Genomic DNA, 17,294 nt, shown 5'->3' with positions numbered 1-17,294 from the left:
GGGAAGGGAGAAGATACATTGCAAAATTTGGCTGATTGCAATGAATCCTGGGGTCTCTGTATTTGGGAAAGACTCTCACATTTCAGTTCAGTTACTGGAGTGTCCAGGCTGCTGGGGAGGATCTTTGTGTCCTCCCAGTGCCGCTCCAGAAAGGCTCAGTTCTCCCTGGAGTCCTGCCTCTTATCTGCAGGTCTGTGCAGATGTCTCTGATACCTTCAGACTGGACACAGCTGAACAAAGCCTGGAGGAGCAGTTATGGTGGCACGTGGACAGTTCTGGACACTCAGCTGACCAGTGTCCACCCAGCCCTCCTGAGTTCATTGTCTTGGTCCCCATGGGCCAGAAAGGATGCTTTTTTTATTTCACAGAATCATCTAGGTTGGAAAAGCCCTTGAAGATCCTCCAGTCCAACCATTAACCTCACACTGACCGTGCCCAACTCCACCAGATCCCTCAGCGCTGGGTCAACCCGACTCTTCAACCCCTCCAGGGATGGGGACTCCCCCCCTGCCCTGGGCAGCCCATTCCAACATCCAACAACCTCTTCTGCAAAGAAATACTTCCTAAGAGCCAGTCTGACCCTGCCCTGGTGCAGCTTGAGGCCATTCCCTCTTGGCCTATCACTTGTTATTTTTGTCCCCGAATCCCTCAGTTCCAGGTTTCCCAGGATAAACCATCCTGGCAGTGTGGGGACTAAAGCAGGATTTAGGAGCAGTGGGAGGTGCAGGTTTCCCCTGGGTAAAAGAGGGATAACAAAAGCGATGCCCTTTGGAAAGAGGTTTGGTAATGGGGGTGCTCAGGCAGGACTAGCAGGTAGAGGAGATGGAGAAAATCCCCATTTCATTGGGGATTTCCCTCTTCTTGGGGTAGGCTTGTTAAATCATCCCTCCCCAAGTAAAGCAGGAAAGCTGGGTTTATTTCCCTGGAGGGCTAGCTTAGGTCTAGAGCTCAGCTCTGATGTGGTGTCTCACAGGGTCTTGCTATTTGCACTAATAATGGAAAGAAAAAAAAAAAAAAAAAAAGAAGGTTAAAGCAGGACCTGTGCTGCTCGACTTCGCTTTTATTAAATTGCATTTCTGGAGGCTTCTGCCAGGAACACTGCCTGTAGCCTCGTCCCTTTTTCCAGCATCCTGATCTTCTCATAGAAAGCTGCCCTGTCTGAAATACGGCCCAAGTGCTGTGGGGCTGGGGGCAGACGTGGCAAACTGCTGCGCCAGAGGGAGAGGACACAGAGGTGATACCCACAGTGAGCTGAGAGAGTTCCTCTGGGGCAGAGCAGGGTGTGGAGGTGGTCACAGGGGGAAAAAGTGGTTTAAGAATGTAGTCTGGTGAAAGCCACCATCCCAGCTGAACTGCTGTTGAGGTGTGAAGGAGCCTTCATGGTCTGAGACACACCAGATGTGCCCCATCATGGACAGGGGACAAGGCAGTTGTGAGGCAGAGGAGGATGTGCTTGGTGGTGTAACCTTCACCATCCCCTTGTACAACACCTCACCCAAAGTGGGTCCCCAGGGGACTTGCCCCACTGAACCACCAGTGATATGAAGCAATGAGCATTGGGTGAACATTTTGTAGTCACTGCTAATGACCTTCCTGCAGCTTGGACCTTTGTCCCCCAACAGAGGTGTCTCCATGTCACTCACTGGTTGAGATCTAAAGGCTGAGCACCAAATGAATATCACACAAGCATCACACGGTGCAGCGTGGGGACCCGCTACAATCCAAACACATAAATGTTTATCAATCCTAAGTAACAAAACCTCCACCAGCAGAGAGAAGTGTCTGGGTCTGGTCATGCATCTGGCACGCGACATTTGGACATGTCTCTCTCCAATGCACCGATCAGGACTCAAAGGCTCACAACTCCATTGCACCCTGAAGGCACTTTTCAAGGGACAACACCATAGACAGTTCATGAGTGCACGATGCCCTGGGATTAATCTAGGTGCCTGCTGGGCACCTGCAGACTTGGTTGGACTATGGAGTGATGAGGAGGGATGGAGAACACCCATCTGAAGCCACACTTAACCCATGGTGCCTTTGGATTTCATTAGTCAAGGGAAGACTTTTTGTTCTGCTAATTTAGGAATAACCTGCGTTTCAGTGACTCTGGGATTTTTATAGGCTGTGTCTGTTTTCTTATGGGACACCAGCCACCGCGGGAGGGATGTGCTGGAAGGTCTCAGCTCCAGACAGGGGAAAGGCAGTGACCACATCACCTCCGTGCAGTGCTCCCCAGCCTCGCTCAGCCAGTGGAGGGGAAATCCAGGTTACTTTTTCCTCTCTGGGTAAATTCCACTGTGACATTTGCACATTTACGTTGACTTTCTGAGGGCAGGATGAGGTCACTGGAAAGTTTGATCCTTCCAAAAAAAAAAAGAAAGCCGACACAACAACAAACAGTATGAGTAAAGAAGACAAATGTCCTTAGTTGGGCAGGAGCCACAGCCTGGGCAGAGTCATGGCAATGTCCCCCAAGACACCTCAGAGGAAGGTGCCTGCTCAGCCCCATGGTATCCCCATCAGTGGTCTTCACCGGCAGAGAATCACAGCCTTTCTCTGCCCTTGGGGACCCCCTGGCTCCCAAGCAGTGGCTTCCACATCAAGGAGGCTTCTGCTTAGGGCCATGACCCAAGCCCACCAGGATGTTGAGCCGGAATTCCCATTCAGTGCCAGCAACCCAAAACCAGGGGGACTTCAGCTGCCTTCTTGGGATGTGGGATCAAAGCTGCACCACTGTGAAAATGGACCTTTTTCCATTATTATTTTTTTTTTTAATTGGGAATCATCCAAGAAGATATTCTGAAAAAAATGGTTATTAGCTTATGTTTACTGTAAAGGCAGGATCTGATAAACAGAGCATACGGACAAGCATTACAAATATGTTATTAAGGAGATTCCAGAAGTGCCAACAGATCCCTGACAGTACAGCTTTGTTTGCCAAAAAGGGCCATTTTTTTGAGAACAACAGCTCTGGCTTTTGTATCTTCTGGCCAGCTCCGGTTCCAAGTCAAGTTTCACCTTGGTCATTCCTCAGGTGAACTCTGAAATCAAGTTTTGAGCACAGCGAGGTAAGGAATAACGCTGCCACGCTCTGGTGCAGAGCTGGAGGGTCATTTTTTCTCCTTCCAGCTTTGGAGGAATGAATGATTAAAAACTTCCCCAGGACATTTCTGCTCCTTAAATCTCATAACTGTCTCCCTCCCATAGGAACACGAACTAAAATTGGGTTTATGGGTGATTCCCAATGAGAGAAACAAGGATGCTGAGCCTGGCAGTCTGTGAACACAGCGGGGCTGAGGGAAGCTGAATGGCTTACCTTTACCAGCATTTCCTTCCCAAGTCTGTCCTTTAGAAAGGAAAGAGGAGTCACCTCCAAGCATGGAAGAGACCCCAAGCCATGGCAGAGGGGCAAAAGTGGCTTCCCCTGCCCGTGGTGGCATGGGGAGGCTCCAGACAGGTGAGAAACCAAAGCAGGAGTTTTAAGCAACCTGCCAGCCACTGCTCTTTCGAGGTGTTTTATTTTTCCAGATGTTTCATCCCATCTACAGTGGTGAAGAGGCACCAGGACCATCTTGCTTTTCATCCTCACCAGGCTCTCAAGAAGACACCAGGTCCATCCCACCTCTCGAGGAGGACCAGCTCTGCCCAAATCACTCCTGAGTGACATCTGTCCATCCATCCATCACATCAGCCACCACCTCTGAGAGCTGACACTCAGCCCTTGCTGACCTCTGCTCTCGGTCCTGTTCCTCAGAGCCCCGTGTTTACAGCAGGAACCCAAGTGAAGGGACTTTCTGGAGACACAAAGGAGGAGAATGGAACCCTTCCAGAACAAACACTGAACCAATTTCCCATTTCCCAGCATTACTGTGTTAGTAAAAGCTGAAAAGGGTTTATTTGTCTGCCTGGATCGATCCAAAGCACCCTCCCTTCATGGTAGGCATCTCCACGCCAGCACCTTACCTAGGAAAGGTGCCCTGTCTTATCGGTACAGCCAGCCTCCTCTCTGGCTGGGGACACTGGGACTTCACAGAATGGTGCAGCTCCCCACCATCTCCATGTTGCACAACCTCCCCGTCCCATCCAGCCACGGTGGCCCTTTGGCCTTTCCCCCAGCAGCCTTGGAGCTGATGCAGAAAATCCGGGGTGAAATTTCCTTTTCCCCAACTGTGGTGAGTAAATTCTTCAAGGCCACCTCTTACCAAGGTTTCCTACCATGCCTGTGGCTCTGAGGGACCCCTAGATGCTATTATAATAATCCATAAAACAACTGCATCTTCACACTTGCTTTATCCAAATGAATTAGCGAATGCCTTCCAGTTAGGCAGAAGAAAAATTGCTTTCAGATAAGCAGCTGAATGGTTAACTAAGCCTAGATTATGAAGGCCTGGCTCTGTTTCTGCCCGAGTAGGTTAATTGTTAACACTCTAGTAACAAAGGCCTCTGGGAGACATACCTAGGCACCGTGCCATGTGAGAAGGAAATCAATCACTGGTCTCGGGCAGAGAGAGCTCCAGCAAACAACCCGAAAACAAGGCAGTGCCTTGGCACACGCACCATCCCAGGCATGTGGTCCTGGCAGGACGGGCAGCAAAGGCATCTGAAGGTCAAAAATTCCACCCCCCGCCAATTGCAGTAACAGGTGTGCCCGTGACCTTCAACAGTCAGGTTTGTTTGCGTCTGTTTTAATGAGCAAGCAATTACTGACACAATGAAAACATGCATTTTGCGGGGAGGTAGGACCTACACCTGCACTGTGTTTAGGGCTCTGGTGGCTGTCCAGTTTGTTGGCAGTGGTGCCAGAGCTGGTTCAGCTGGAGGAAAAAAGTCATCATGTCCTGGGGTGGTGGAGCAGGTTAGAAACAGCATAAAATGGGGAAAAAAAAATTCTGCTGTGATCGTTTCAGCTTCTTCCAGAAAAATATATGGAGAGGGAAGGGAAGGCCAGTAATGGTCAGCAGTGAGAAGACAGCAGACTCTGTAGGGAGCAAAACCACCTGTGTCCGGCAAAGCATTAACAAGCCCTGGAGAAAAACCACCAGTGAAACCCAAGACCTGCAATCACTCTTGACCAATACGTCCATGGAGGTATTTGAGTCTGGGTCTTAGCAAAGCTATCAGCACCTCAAAGGTTCTTGCTCAGGTTGGTGTGGACACCCTGTGTTCCCACAAGGCAGCTCCAGCAGCGATGGCGAGATGGGAGCCCACCTCCTGCTCCCTGCCTGGGCTGGGGAGGGTGGACATGGGCACAGGAGAGAACCGCTGCAGTGCTGGAGAAGGTCAGATGGACCTGCCTTACTTCTCAGTGCTCCCATCTTGCCCTGCAAAATGCACTGCTTGCCTTACTTGTACCACCATGCACCTTCCAGAAGGTTTTTATCTTCCCTCTTCTCCGGGCTGAACAAACAGCCCTTAGTCTCTCCTTGTACATCACGTCCTCCAAAAAGACCATTCAGCTCCTGCTCTGCCTTCACTGTATCATGGGCCATCATGTGTCAAATCCTTACGGCCATGCTGGACCCAAACCTGGTCGAGAGCACCTCTGCCAGGGTCCATTCAAGAGGCAGGGACACCACCGCTCCCCTCCTACCCGACTCCAGTGCGTCAGCACCTCCTTTTCTTCTACACCCTTCTCAAGTTGCCTCGGTCTGAAGAGGGGAACAGAATGAGCTTTTGCTGTCTCTCACAAGCATTTTTTCCAGCCCTCAAGTAATTCTTGTGGCTCTTTTCTGCACCTCCTCCAACTCCTTTTCCCCTACTCTGACATCCTGGCTTGGTGGCTGCCAGGTTTTCCTCCACCACTGAAATACAGCACGAAAGCACTTGAACCTGTCTGTGAAAACATGCAAATCTTGGGCTTTTTGACCACAAGCTTTTTCCACAACCAGAAGCCAAATGATGTCAGACAAACAACTCCGCTGTTTCCCTAGGACACAGACCTCTCTTTTCCCGTTTATCCCCACCGAAGGAAATGGGAGCTTTGTGATGGGGAGCTTTTCCCCCCATTCAGGGCCAAAAAGCAAAGTTGGGAAGGCAGGTTGGAGAGTCAAGAAGTGCCAAGTTTTTGTAGCCACCTTCAGACACCTCTTTGGCCATGGGGTTGTTACATGTCTGCACATCTTGCATCCCTCTGTGCAAAGGCTTTTTGATTGCTACTGGACTATGTAGAGATGGACAAGCCCTCGGTGCAAGGGCAGACTCCAGACTCTAGCAGGACATTGCCCGGCATCTCCTACGGCTCAGCTGAGCCGCGCTTTGAGCCTAGGCTCCTTTTGCAGCATGAGGGGTGTAGGGCTGTTGGACCGAGTCACTGCAAGTCTGTGCTGTAAGACACATCCAGGCTGGAGAATTCCTACTGTTATGTTTTAAGAAGGTTTTAAAAGAGGCTCCTGGCTACGATGAGCAGGGTGATGGCGTGTAGTGAATGCACCAGTCCTGCTCAGGACATTAGATGCTTGCTTTTGTTAATGCTAATGATAATATTAAGAAGGGTTGATTTGCTAGGGCTGTTTTCCAGTGGGATACATCGATGCTGCTCGGCTGTCCTGCATCTCTGCGCAGGGCTCACAGGGAGGTGTTGATTAGGAGCTACATGGTGCTTAAGCTCTGGTGCTGGCTTTGCTTGCAAAAACACATGGAAAGCTGTTTTTTCTCCCCAAGACCTTGTGGTTTGAGAGAACCCTGCAGTTTTTTCCCTTGGAGTCAGACAAACCCCCTGGGCAACTGTAGGAATCGTGGCCCATAACCAGCTTTCCACTGAGCCCCTTCTGTAGAAGAGATCCCATCCAGATCTGCTGCTTGTCAGCTCTCTCCATGGCCTGATCCAGCTCACAAACCTGGCAGAAAGTCAACCCAAAGCTGCAAGCAGTTTGCTGCTGTGTTGGCAGCTTCCAGCCAGTTCGCTGAGGACTCAGCCAGGACCACAGAGCCATGGTCAGGGTAGAGGAACGGAGAGCTTGGGCAGGAACAAACCACCAGAAAGGGGTTTTGGAGACCTCAGCGAGGACCAGCTCTTGACTGCAGCCAGGGGTGCTTTGCAGGGACCTTTGTAGCTCTGCCCCTGAGCGTTGGGCATTTAGCTAGTAGCAAGAAAGGCATGAATTCAGAAAGCAAAGCAACACCAAAACCATCCTAGATGCCTTCTCCTGGGAGCAACCTCCATGTGTCCTAAGGCTATTTCCTGTCCCGTCCTCTTGCAGGGATGCAACCATGGAAATCTACTCTGAAGCTCTGTGCTACAATCCCAGCTCAGGAGTCCTGCCAAGGAACATCCAATTCAGGAAGATGGGGACCATCTTGCCCCTCTATGACCCCCCTCTTTCCAATGACACCTGCTGTCCCAGCAGCTGAGAGCACTGTGGGGTCCACACAGGGACCCACAACATCCTCACAATTACTGGGCCCAGTTAAAAGCCATCAGCCCCCGCAGTACGTGGCTATTTCTGAGACATGAAGATCATGCTTTGCTTTTCTCTCCTGCAAATGTGACAGCATCGGGTGGGGGTGGCAGGATTCGGGGCAGGCAGGTCCCCATTTCGGGGGCTGCACTTTCTTGGGCTGCTGTGGGAAATAAAAGCAAGCGGCTTAGAAACATTTCCTTTTCCTTTCCGCCTGCTAATGAGATAATTACAGCCTTTTGTATTCTGGGAAACTACTTTCTCATTACGGGGGCGCATCAGCTATTTACATAATAAGCCTGAAACAAAAGAGATGAGATGAAAAGACCCAGCGGCTCTTCAGGAGAGCCCTCGCACTGCCGAGGGAGAGCCCGTGGGATGGTGGCTTTCTCCATCCCTGAGGTCCCTCTGTGGGGGTCTGAAGTGGGTGGCAGCACTTGGTCCGCAGCATGGGATGCTCCTCGCTCTCAGCTGCGACGGTCCCCAGGGTCCCCAGAACCAGCCCAGTGCACTGTTATAAACCACCCATCGTGATTCCTGTTGCCGAAGGATTTGGGAGAGGTGGCCATGGGTCGAGACTCCCTGTGCGGGCGGCGGGGAGAGCTGTGTCAGCTCTGCCCTGATGTAGTCAGTTTATTTGGGGGTCACAGGGACACCTTGGGATGAGTCCCACCACCTGAGGATATGTTGGGTACCAAACTGCCCCATCCCTTGTCCCAGCTCCATGTCCCAGCTTCCCCATGCCCCCAGCTGTGGCCAAGGGCACCAACCTGTCCCATCCCATGTCCCGTGTCCCAGTTCCCTGCCCCCACAGCTGGCTAGGGGACACTGGGTACCAAACTGTCCCATCCCACATCCCAGTGCTCTGTTCCCCAGCTGGCCAGGGGACACTCTGTGTACCAAATTGTCCCCACCAGCCGGCCAACCCGCCACCTCCCTTCCTCAATAAAGGCCCCATTGTTCTCTCCGGACAAAGCCTGAATAGTGCAGCCTGCTCCACCTTCCCTGGCTAATCCTCCCAGTTTGCTATCAGTTTTCCTCCTTGGTTGGTCGATGTGTTTACGGACACGGTCCACTGCCACCCCTCCCCATCCCTGTCCCCCAGGAAGGGAAATCACAGCAGAGCACAGCCGAAACCTCTGCCACAGAACACGTGGCCTTGGCTCTATGCCCTCCTGCCTGTCCTCCTTTCCTCTCCGCTCCCTGGGGGTGCTCCTGGAATGGACACCCCGCTGTGTACGTGCTACACCTGGGCTGTGCCTCTGTCACATGCAGTGACACAAGATCCCCTGTCTGCATTCACTGCGCTTTGCTGCAGCAGCTGTGCTCCTCCCCAGGAGGAGCGATGATGGTGAGGATGATGAAGAGCACCAGAGGTTTGTGCTGGGTCCATGTTTGTGGACCATGCCACTGCCTCAAAGCATCCCTCTGCAAGCACGAGGCTTGGAGAGCCTGGCAGCTCCCTGGAAACCCCTTATCGACAGCAAAAACTTCAGTAAATCAATCTGGGCGTTCCTATTGCTCATCCAGAACAAACTGCTCTGCCTGTCCCAAGCCCAATCCCACCACAGCTCCTCATCTCAGGGTGTTCCCAATTTTAATCCACAGGATTTTTTGGATCCAAAAGAGCAGACAAAAGTGTGGAATAAAAGGCCAAGCGCCTGGCAGGCTGCACCAGTCTTGAGCTGCTCCAGTAAGGAAAGAAATCCAAATTACTCTGGAGGCTGCAGCAAGGTGGGCAAAGCCTCAGAGAAACCTTGGAGGGTGGTGTAACATGGTGCTCTGCAATTTGTACAGGGTCCCAGGAAGGTTTTGCAGTCTCCGTCCTTGGAGATTTTCAAGCCCTGGATGAACCAAGCAGGGTCTGGCCTTGTAACTGAGCCTGCCTCGAGCAGAAAATTGACCTGGAGACCCCCTGAGGTCCCTTCCACCATGAATTATCCTGCCGTGGAGGATGGAGTGTTTGTCAAGCCACCCCAGGGTTGTCCACCAGCGTTGCCCTGGCTGGGGCAAGGGGGTTGTGTTGCTGGCAGAGTCCTCATCCTCAGGGGTATTTTGCCCCCTTTCCCTGGGCTGCTATCAGAGCCCTGGCTCTGGATCCAGGCTGGCATCCTCCAGGATGCACCCGAGGGCAGATAGGAGGGATTTTCCATGACATGGCATGTCTGTCCCCATCGTCCCAAGGAGCAGAGATGCCAGCGGGACAGGATGGTTTAAAGCTCAGCCCAAACTGCCAACCCAAATCCTGTCTGTCAGGAAGGGTTCAGACATGGTCTCACCTGTGCCCACTTTCCCCAGAAGACGCTCAGCACCGGCTGTGGGCTGGTCATTGTCCCCAGTGAAGCCCCAGTGACAACCACTGCTGGGAATACCCCAGCTTTGGTGGCACAAGGAAAGCTCCCTGAATTCACTCAGTATAGGGAAAGGGCGTTTTGGTGGAGCAGCCTTGGTGCTGTCTGTGGGGCTGAGGGTTTGGGATGCTCCATGCTGCAGGATGGATCACGTGAAATCATCCCAGCCCTGCGTGCCTCAGTTTCCCCTTCTTAAGAGCCTGTCTCCTGGGCAAGGTGGCTGGAGATGAGCTGCTGCCAGTTGAGCCTGTGGTGCTGCCTGATGCGTATTATTGCAGCGGGGGCGGGGGGGGGGGGGGGGGATGGGGGAGCTCCTGGCCCATTGTAGTGTGCAGGCACCGTGCTCTTGTCCCCTGAAAGTCCCCCAGTGGGGAGCTACGTCCCTTGCCTGGAACCCCAGTGTCCTCCTGAGCATCCTCATCTGGCCCCACATCCCATATTTTGGGGATTCAAGTGTGATCCCCTGCTACACACCCACTCCTTGGCCCCGAATGCCTTGTGATGGGAACAGGAGGACCCCTCTTGCCAGCAAATCCCCCCCCTCTGCATAATTTAGACCCCAGCCCTGGCCTGTGTGTTGCCGGGGGAGTACCTGCTCCTGCCCTTTGGGGTGAGCCATCACCCCCAGAGAGGTGCCAAGCAGCCGTCCCCACAACCCCTGCCTGGCTCTGCCTTGCCCAGACCTTGCCCAAACCTCTGTCCCAGCAGGAAGGACAACAAGGGGACCCACCACCGGCTCCAACCCGCCACCCACGCCACAGACCCGGCCATGATTTATCATTAACTTGCCCTGAGGAATTTCAAGGACTTGGAGCCAGCCGGTGAAGTGCTCGCTCCTCCCCGGACACCGCGCTCAGAGGAAGCCCTCATGGTTGTTTGTCCCCACAGTGGCTTGTCCCCACCACCAGTGTTAGTGCTGCTAACCAGAGTGGTGCCCCAAACCCCATTGGGGTGCAAGGTCCCAGTGCTGGTGGATGCCAGCTGGATCCAGGGTGAGTTTATGGGGGGGCGGGAAATAGCAGCTCTCCCCACCCTGAGCAACCCACCGCCATGCACCCCATCTGTGCTCCGACCCCGGGGTACAAACACAGCCCAGTGGGTCTGTACCATCCCAAAAAAGCACCTGCAGTGAGTCCCACCAGCTCAGCCCCACACTAATACACAAAAAACATTTCGTTCCCCTGCCTGGCCCCTTTCTGGGCTCAAACAAAGACACCCAGCGAGAGGGGGAAGGAGAGGAAAGGAGAGAGCCCCCCAAAAGCCAGCACCCTCCGGGATTTACCTGGGCAGCCCAGGGGTGCATCCTCCAGCTCCCCATCTTCTGGTCTCGAGGTTCATCGTCTCCCTGCTTGGTACCCCGGAAAATAAAACAAAATAATACCTGCAGAGATCAACCTGCTGCTGGGCTGGGGCCAAGGGCTGCACTTTGCTCAGTGTGATTGGCCACTGCTGGCCTGTGGGATCTTAACTCTTTGTGCCCATCAGGGCGGAGATGAGCCCCGTGTCCTCAAATGGGGACCTTGGGGTCTGGTGCCTTGGTTTTGCTCAAATAGGGATTTTGGGGTCTGACAGTTTGTTTTTGCTCAAATTGGGATTTGAGGGTCTGGTGGCTTGTTTTTGCTTAAATGGGGATTTTGAGGTCTGACAACTTGGTTTTGCAAAATAAAGGATTTTGAAGTCTGATCACTTGCTTTTGCTCAAATGGGGATTTTGGGGTCTGACTGCCTGTTTTGGTTTTTTTTTTGTTTTTTTTGGTTTTTTTTCAAATGGGGATTTTGGGCTCTGATAGCTTGCTTTTGCTCAAATGAGGATTTTGGGGTCTGCCTGGTTGGGGTTTTTTTTGGTTTTGTTTTTTTGTTGTTTTTTTTTTTTTTTTTTTTTTTGTTTTTTGTTTGTTTGTTTGTTTGTTTGTTGGGGTTTTTTTTGTTTTTTGTTTTTTTTTTCAAATAGGGATTTTGAGGTCTAATACATTGTTTTTGCTCAAATGGGGATTTTGTGGTCTGAAAGCTTGGTTTTGCTCAAATCAGGATTTTTGGGGTCCAACAGCCCATTCTTTTTCAAATAAGCATCTGGAGTCTGACTGCTTGTTTTTTTTTCAAATGGGGATTTTGGGGTTTGATCACTTGGTTTTGCACAAATAGGGATTTAGGAGTCCGACAGCATTTTTTTTCTCAAATTGATATTTTGGGGTCCAACAGCTTGTTTTTGCTCAAGTGGGGATTTTGGGGTCTGAAAGCTTGGTTTTGCTCAAATGAGGAATTTGGGGTCCAGTGGCTTGGTTTTGCTCAAATAGGGATTTGGGGGTTCAGTGGATTATTTTTGTTCAGAGATTTTGGGGTCTGATGTCTTGGTTTTGCTCAAATGGGGATTTGGGGTTCCAACAACTGGGGGTTTTTCAATTGGTAATTTTGGGATCCAGAGGCTTGTTTTGGCTCAAATAGATATTTTGGGGTTGTCCCAGCATGGGAGCCTTCTCCTCAAATTTCCCATCCCGATGGGCATGCTTCACAACTGTGTGGCTGAACCGAGAGCCCATTCACCAAGGAGCAGAGAGCACAAGTCCAGCCCAGTAACTTTGAAACAGCCTCAGCCTTTCTTTTCGAGGTGGTTTGGATTAATTGATATCCTAAATCTCACCGAAACACATGAGAGAGGCAGTCTGACACCCAGGAAGGCCACATTTGCCTTATTGCCCACACCGACCCATCTCAATGCCAAACTCCCTGATAAAGCTGTGCACATATGAGACAACAACAACAACAAGAAGTTAGAGAGGGATTTTATCCTGCTGTAGCCCATCAACACATTTCCGCACAGACAAAATGGAAAGGGGCAGTCATTTTCTCCCCTGGTTATTGCAGATGAGGAAATGAGTGTTAAATGGTCCCTATGTCCATCTGTCCTCCTCTAACTTCGGCATTTTTTGCCTGGTTTCAGCCCGTTTGGACAAATGGGATGATGCCCATCACGCTAGAAGCTGGACCTGGATCCTGCCCTCCCTCCTTTGTCATCAATTCTTTGCCATCCAGACCCCCATCTTTCAGAGCAGAGCCCTGGTGATCCAGGATGGCCCAGAGCTCCTTCTCCTCCCTCCCTGGCTGCCAGCACTGTGGCAGGAGAGCAGTCAGGTTTCCCATCAAGGGCTGGCTGGCCTTGGCACTTACATTGGATTATTTGCAGTCGTGAAGGGAGTGCAATAAGGGAAATAAAGCTAGACAAAGCTGCCACTAATTTAGACTTATTTACTCATGTGAATTTTCTATTGGCAGGATGTCTGCGTATTAAAGGAGTTGCCGGTCGCAGCCTCACAAACATAGCATCGTCATCGGCGGGCTAATAGCAGCAAGAACAGTAAAATAGCAATAATGCTAACAATAATCAAATATGGGTTACGCATGCATTTAAACTACAGCAAAATGCACTGCTGGGGTGCATGGGGAAGGTGTAAATTATGCCAAAATGGATTCCTGTGGAGTCTCAAGCTCTTAATTTTGCCCTTTGACTTCAGAAGCAAAGAATTCCAAGAAACAGGCTGGTTTATACATTGCTAGAAAAGACTCCCAGCAGCGGGATGCATGGCACACACCGTGGAAATAGCCACACATATAGCAAGCCTTTTCCATCCCATGGACCGCTCTTGCAATAACCAGAACTGACCCAGGAGCTTCATCAGGATGCGGACCCTTCCCACCATTGGGATTTGGTGAAGCTGCCCAAGCAAAGGAGCCCGGTGTGGAGCTGCAGCATAGCCAGGCTCAGCAGATCTCAGAGGAGAGACAGGCAGTTTCCTGACATTACAGCTGGTTAAGGCTGTGCTCATTCTCCCTTTGGGAGTTGTGTTATGTCTTAGCGCTTCCCACAGATGAATAAGTCATGATGGAAGATGCTTTGGAGAATGCTGGAAACTCCAGGATAACCCATGCTCCTGTCACTCTCAGGCAAGTCATAAACTTTTGAACCCTGAACTCCCATTTCTAACCCCGGTCTCCAGTCGCTGAGACATAAACCTCTCTACACACCACACTCACCTCCACCAAAGTCCCTCCACCACCTCTGAGAGCCAACAGAGACCCCCCAGTTCACAGCCAGCACCCCATTGTGCAGGGACTCCTGCACAGCTGGCTGCCTCCAGGCCCCTGGGACAGAACCACCATGATTTGGTCTCATCTCTTTGAGGATTTTATCCATCCCTGTGCTCCCCTTTTTGGGCAGCCATGGTTGGACTGTGCACCCAGACCCCATCACCTGTGTTGCCTCCGGGTGATAGTCCCTGTTCCCCACCATGGCAGACTCTGACTGGAGAACCACGGATCTAACGATGGGTTCTTAATTGCCATTTAAATTAGATGAGATCATCATTATCAACACAACTTGCAAGAGATTTTCTTTTCAAGACACGTTTAACTGCATGTCTCATACCATGAGGACCCTGGGTAGCTAATGGGGAGCAGGATATCCATCAGAGCATCTCTGACAGCAGGTCTTCGATGCCCTTTTGGTGGGACAGGTAGCTTCTGTCTCAGCCCCTGCCCAGACTACTCTCTCCCACGTAGCACCCTGAGATGGATCGAAAGTTGCCATAATCCCCAGCTTGTCACTGTTAAGCTGCTCTTGTACTGGGCCTGGCAGAGGTGATGAAACTCCGCAGGCATTTTATTCTCCCTCATCAGCCAGTCAGTATCAACAGGATTCTCATAAAAGGGCTGTCCAGGAGAAGGGACCTGGAAAGTTTGGCTGAGAGCATGAGGTCCAGCTCACCCATCTGGGGGAGCTCTGGAGTCTTGAGCTGCATGGAGCCACGGGTGGGAAGCAGAAACCAGTTGGGAGCTGGAGACTGAACTCAGTCTTATACAACAAGTCCTCTACAGAGCCCATCAAACAAGGTGATCTCCAGCCTGGTATTACAGGGTTAGGTGTTACCCCCCTAAAAAGCCTCCCCTACCCAGCTGCGATGGTCTGGACTCCTTCTACCTGGGAGAAGAAGCTTTGTACGTCCACCCAAAACTACATCCTTGAAAGAACTCTTGAAGCCAGTTACACCCTTGCCCCTTTCTCCGTCAGTTCAACAGTGGGGAAGGCTGTCGTTGCACATGGCTCATGCTGAGGGCATGCACAGCATCCATCCCTCTCAGCTCCCCATTTAATCCTTTTGGGTGAGAAATTATGGCTATGGTTTTCCCTGTTGAGCTGTGGTAGATGGCTGGAGACCAGCCCTCTATCTGCAAAATGCAGCATGTCCAACTCCGGTTTCACCCATGGGGCCACAGCAGCAATGCCAGGCTTTGTCCCCAAAAAACCAAGAGAAACACAGCAGCCCCCAGGCAGCACCCCCAGACATCGGAGGCTCCCCCATCTCAGGGAGGGCACCAGTGGCTCCCCCTTTTCATACACACCACTTCCCTCAGTGGGAGGAAGGTCTGCCCTGACTTTCCCAGCTGCGGCAGCTCATACTGGGGCAACAGCCCCTGTCCAAACCTCCCTTTCCCCATCAGGCTGAAGCTGCTCATGACCACGATGCCCGTGCCAAGAAGGTGATGGGTCTCCCAAACAAGTCCTGAGGCCGCAAAGTGTTTACCAGCACAGAACAGGTGAAAGTTATGGGGGTCTGCAGCTTCAGGTGGGAGCCACAACAAAAGAAGCACCTGTAGCTTAAAAAAAAAAAAAATAATGAAAAAAAGGAAATAAGCAGATCCTCAGATCCTCTCTCTCTATTCAATGGATCACTTGGACTGGCTGTTGTTGAATGGGACCCCGGGGACTCCTGTTGAGTTTTTATCTTCTGCAGAAAAATTCTCCTGTTAGGTTTTTTTTTTTTGAGGTGGGTTTTTTAGTGATTATTTTTTTCAATGCCCTCTCCTTCCCTTGAATAAAAATACAGGGTCTTTTTTCTGTTTTTTTCCCCAAAGCTTTCTTCCTCTTGAGGAAAGGAAAAATAAACTCTATAAACCCACAAAAATCTTTGTTCCCCAGATCCTTTTGTTTTCTTTTTCCTTTTTCTTGCAGAAGCCGCATGCTCTGAGCAGGTCCCTTGGCAGGGTAATTTCACTTCTTTTGGAGCCACTTCATTTCAAGATCCCAAAGCTCTTTGAGGTCCCTGGACTGCAGCTGCAGCACTGGTTAAGTGTTTTCTGCACTGATCAGAGAAGGAGCAAAATGTCAACTGCATTGAGGTCTGAAGGAGCGTCACTGGCCTGGGACTTTCCCTGGGGAATGGTGGGCAGAAAGCACTGATGTGCTCAGGCATGCGGAGAGGTGGATGTAGAGATGGAAATGGGAACAGAGACACCAGCTCCCTGCATTGGGATTTCTTCCATAAAAGCTCTGGGGAGTAACTTCCCAGTGCAAGACATCCTGATGTGAGCAAGAGCCTTCTTCCTCTCTCCATCCAGACTCCTTTATTTACAGGGAAGATCATTTTCAAAGCCCCGAGGAGCAGAAAAAACTCGTAAATGAGGGTCCCCTGGCTACCGCACATACTTTCAGGTCACGAGTGAGGTGGAGGTGTCTCTGTCCTGGGATTCCTTCATGACTTGGCTGGGCAATGCCAAGGCCAACCTGGTCTAGTGATGATAGTCCTGCTTGGACTGTGAAGTTGGGATGGGGACCTCCAGAGCTTTCCAACCAGCATCACAACAACTTAAACCCAGCTTCAGACCTCAGCTGTGAACTGGCTGTGGTTGTAAGTACTTGACATCCAACAGGTTGTACACTGAAACCAGATCTCCTCCAGTATCTCCAAATCAGGCTTTGTTTGAAGCCCTTGCCCAATATCTGTTGTTAGAGCAGAGATTTCCAGCGTGGGCATAGGAGGAAGACCTGAGCCTGCTTTCTGTGACAGTTAATGGGTGTCAGACATCCAAGGGCTTCCCTATGTTTCCGGAGAGATGCTGCTTTTTCTCATTTTTTGTGGGTGTCTTGCAGGGATCATGGGGACCACAACCAAATGGGCAGTGTGCTACTGGTAGGGGAGTATGACTATGCCATGCCAGAAAATTCAACCTTACTGGTAGGAAAGCTGATAAAATCACCACCTGAGCAAGATCTGTGGCTGAGCTCCCAGGAAAAATGTCACATGAACACCCAGTATTTATTCACACAAGAAGAAAGTGTTGGCTGCTTATGTGATACAAAAGCCTTCTCTGTACCTGGAGGTTTACCTGCACCAGTACCTGCGCAGTGAGATCCCACCATTGCACTTGTCTGGAAATTAAAATGCTGAGAGAGATTGTTCCTGCTCATTAAGTAGAATAATTTGAGCCCCTGTGAGGCCCCTTCATACCCACACAGAGTTGTGGATGGGAGAGGACCTACTTCAAGCTGCCACAGGGGACTGGCAGGGGGTCCCGAGGCTGGGTTGGCACTGCAAAGCTGGGTCGATGCCAGCTGCTGCAATGGGGGACACTTTCTATCTCAAATCCACGGTAACATCTGCCCACACAGCTTGAGGCAACACGAACAAGCCAAAAGACTCTGGTTTATGTCATCCAGAGAGATGGTTTCCTATTCTGGCAAAAACATCCCTGCTGGTATAAGCTGTCTCCTC

The 17,294-nt window shown here is 51.1% G+C and overlaps 1 protein-coding gene across 3 annotated transcripts in view; it reads right to left on the bottom strand.

Moving 5' to 3' along the window:
* LZTS3 (leucine zipper tumor suppressor family member 3) overlaps positions 1-17,294 on the bottom strand; it is a 56,955-nt gene that overhangs the window by 16,831 nt on the left and 22,830 nt on the right. Inside the window, exon 1 of one of the 3 annotated variants that reach the window (XM_074821788.1) lies at positions 11,034-11,628. The exons of the other annotated variants lie outside the window; for them this stretch is intronic. The gene's annotated coding sequence lies outside the window, so the exon portion shown is untranslated. Of the gene's footprint in view, positions 1-11,033; positions 11,629-17,294 lie in introns of those variants that run through there. 3 annotated transcript variants of the gene reach the window in all.

Source organism: Strix aluco, chromosome 4, assembly GCF_031877795.1.
Source record: "Strix aluco isolate bStrAlu1 chromosome 4, bStrAlu1.hap1, whole genome shotgun sequence".
Classification (NCBI taxonomy): Eukaryota; Metazoa; Chordata; class Aves; order Strigiformes; family Strigidae; genus Strix; species Strix aluco.
The sequence above is the reverse complement of the archived record's forward strand: the minus strand, read 5'-3'. Positions and strand labels throughout refer to the sequence as shown.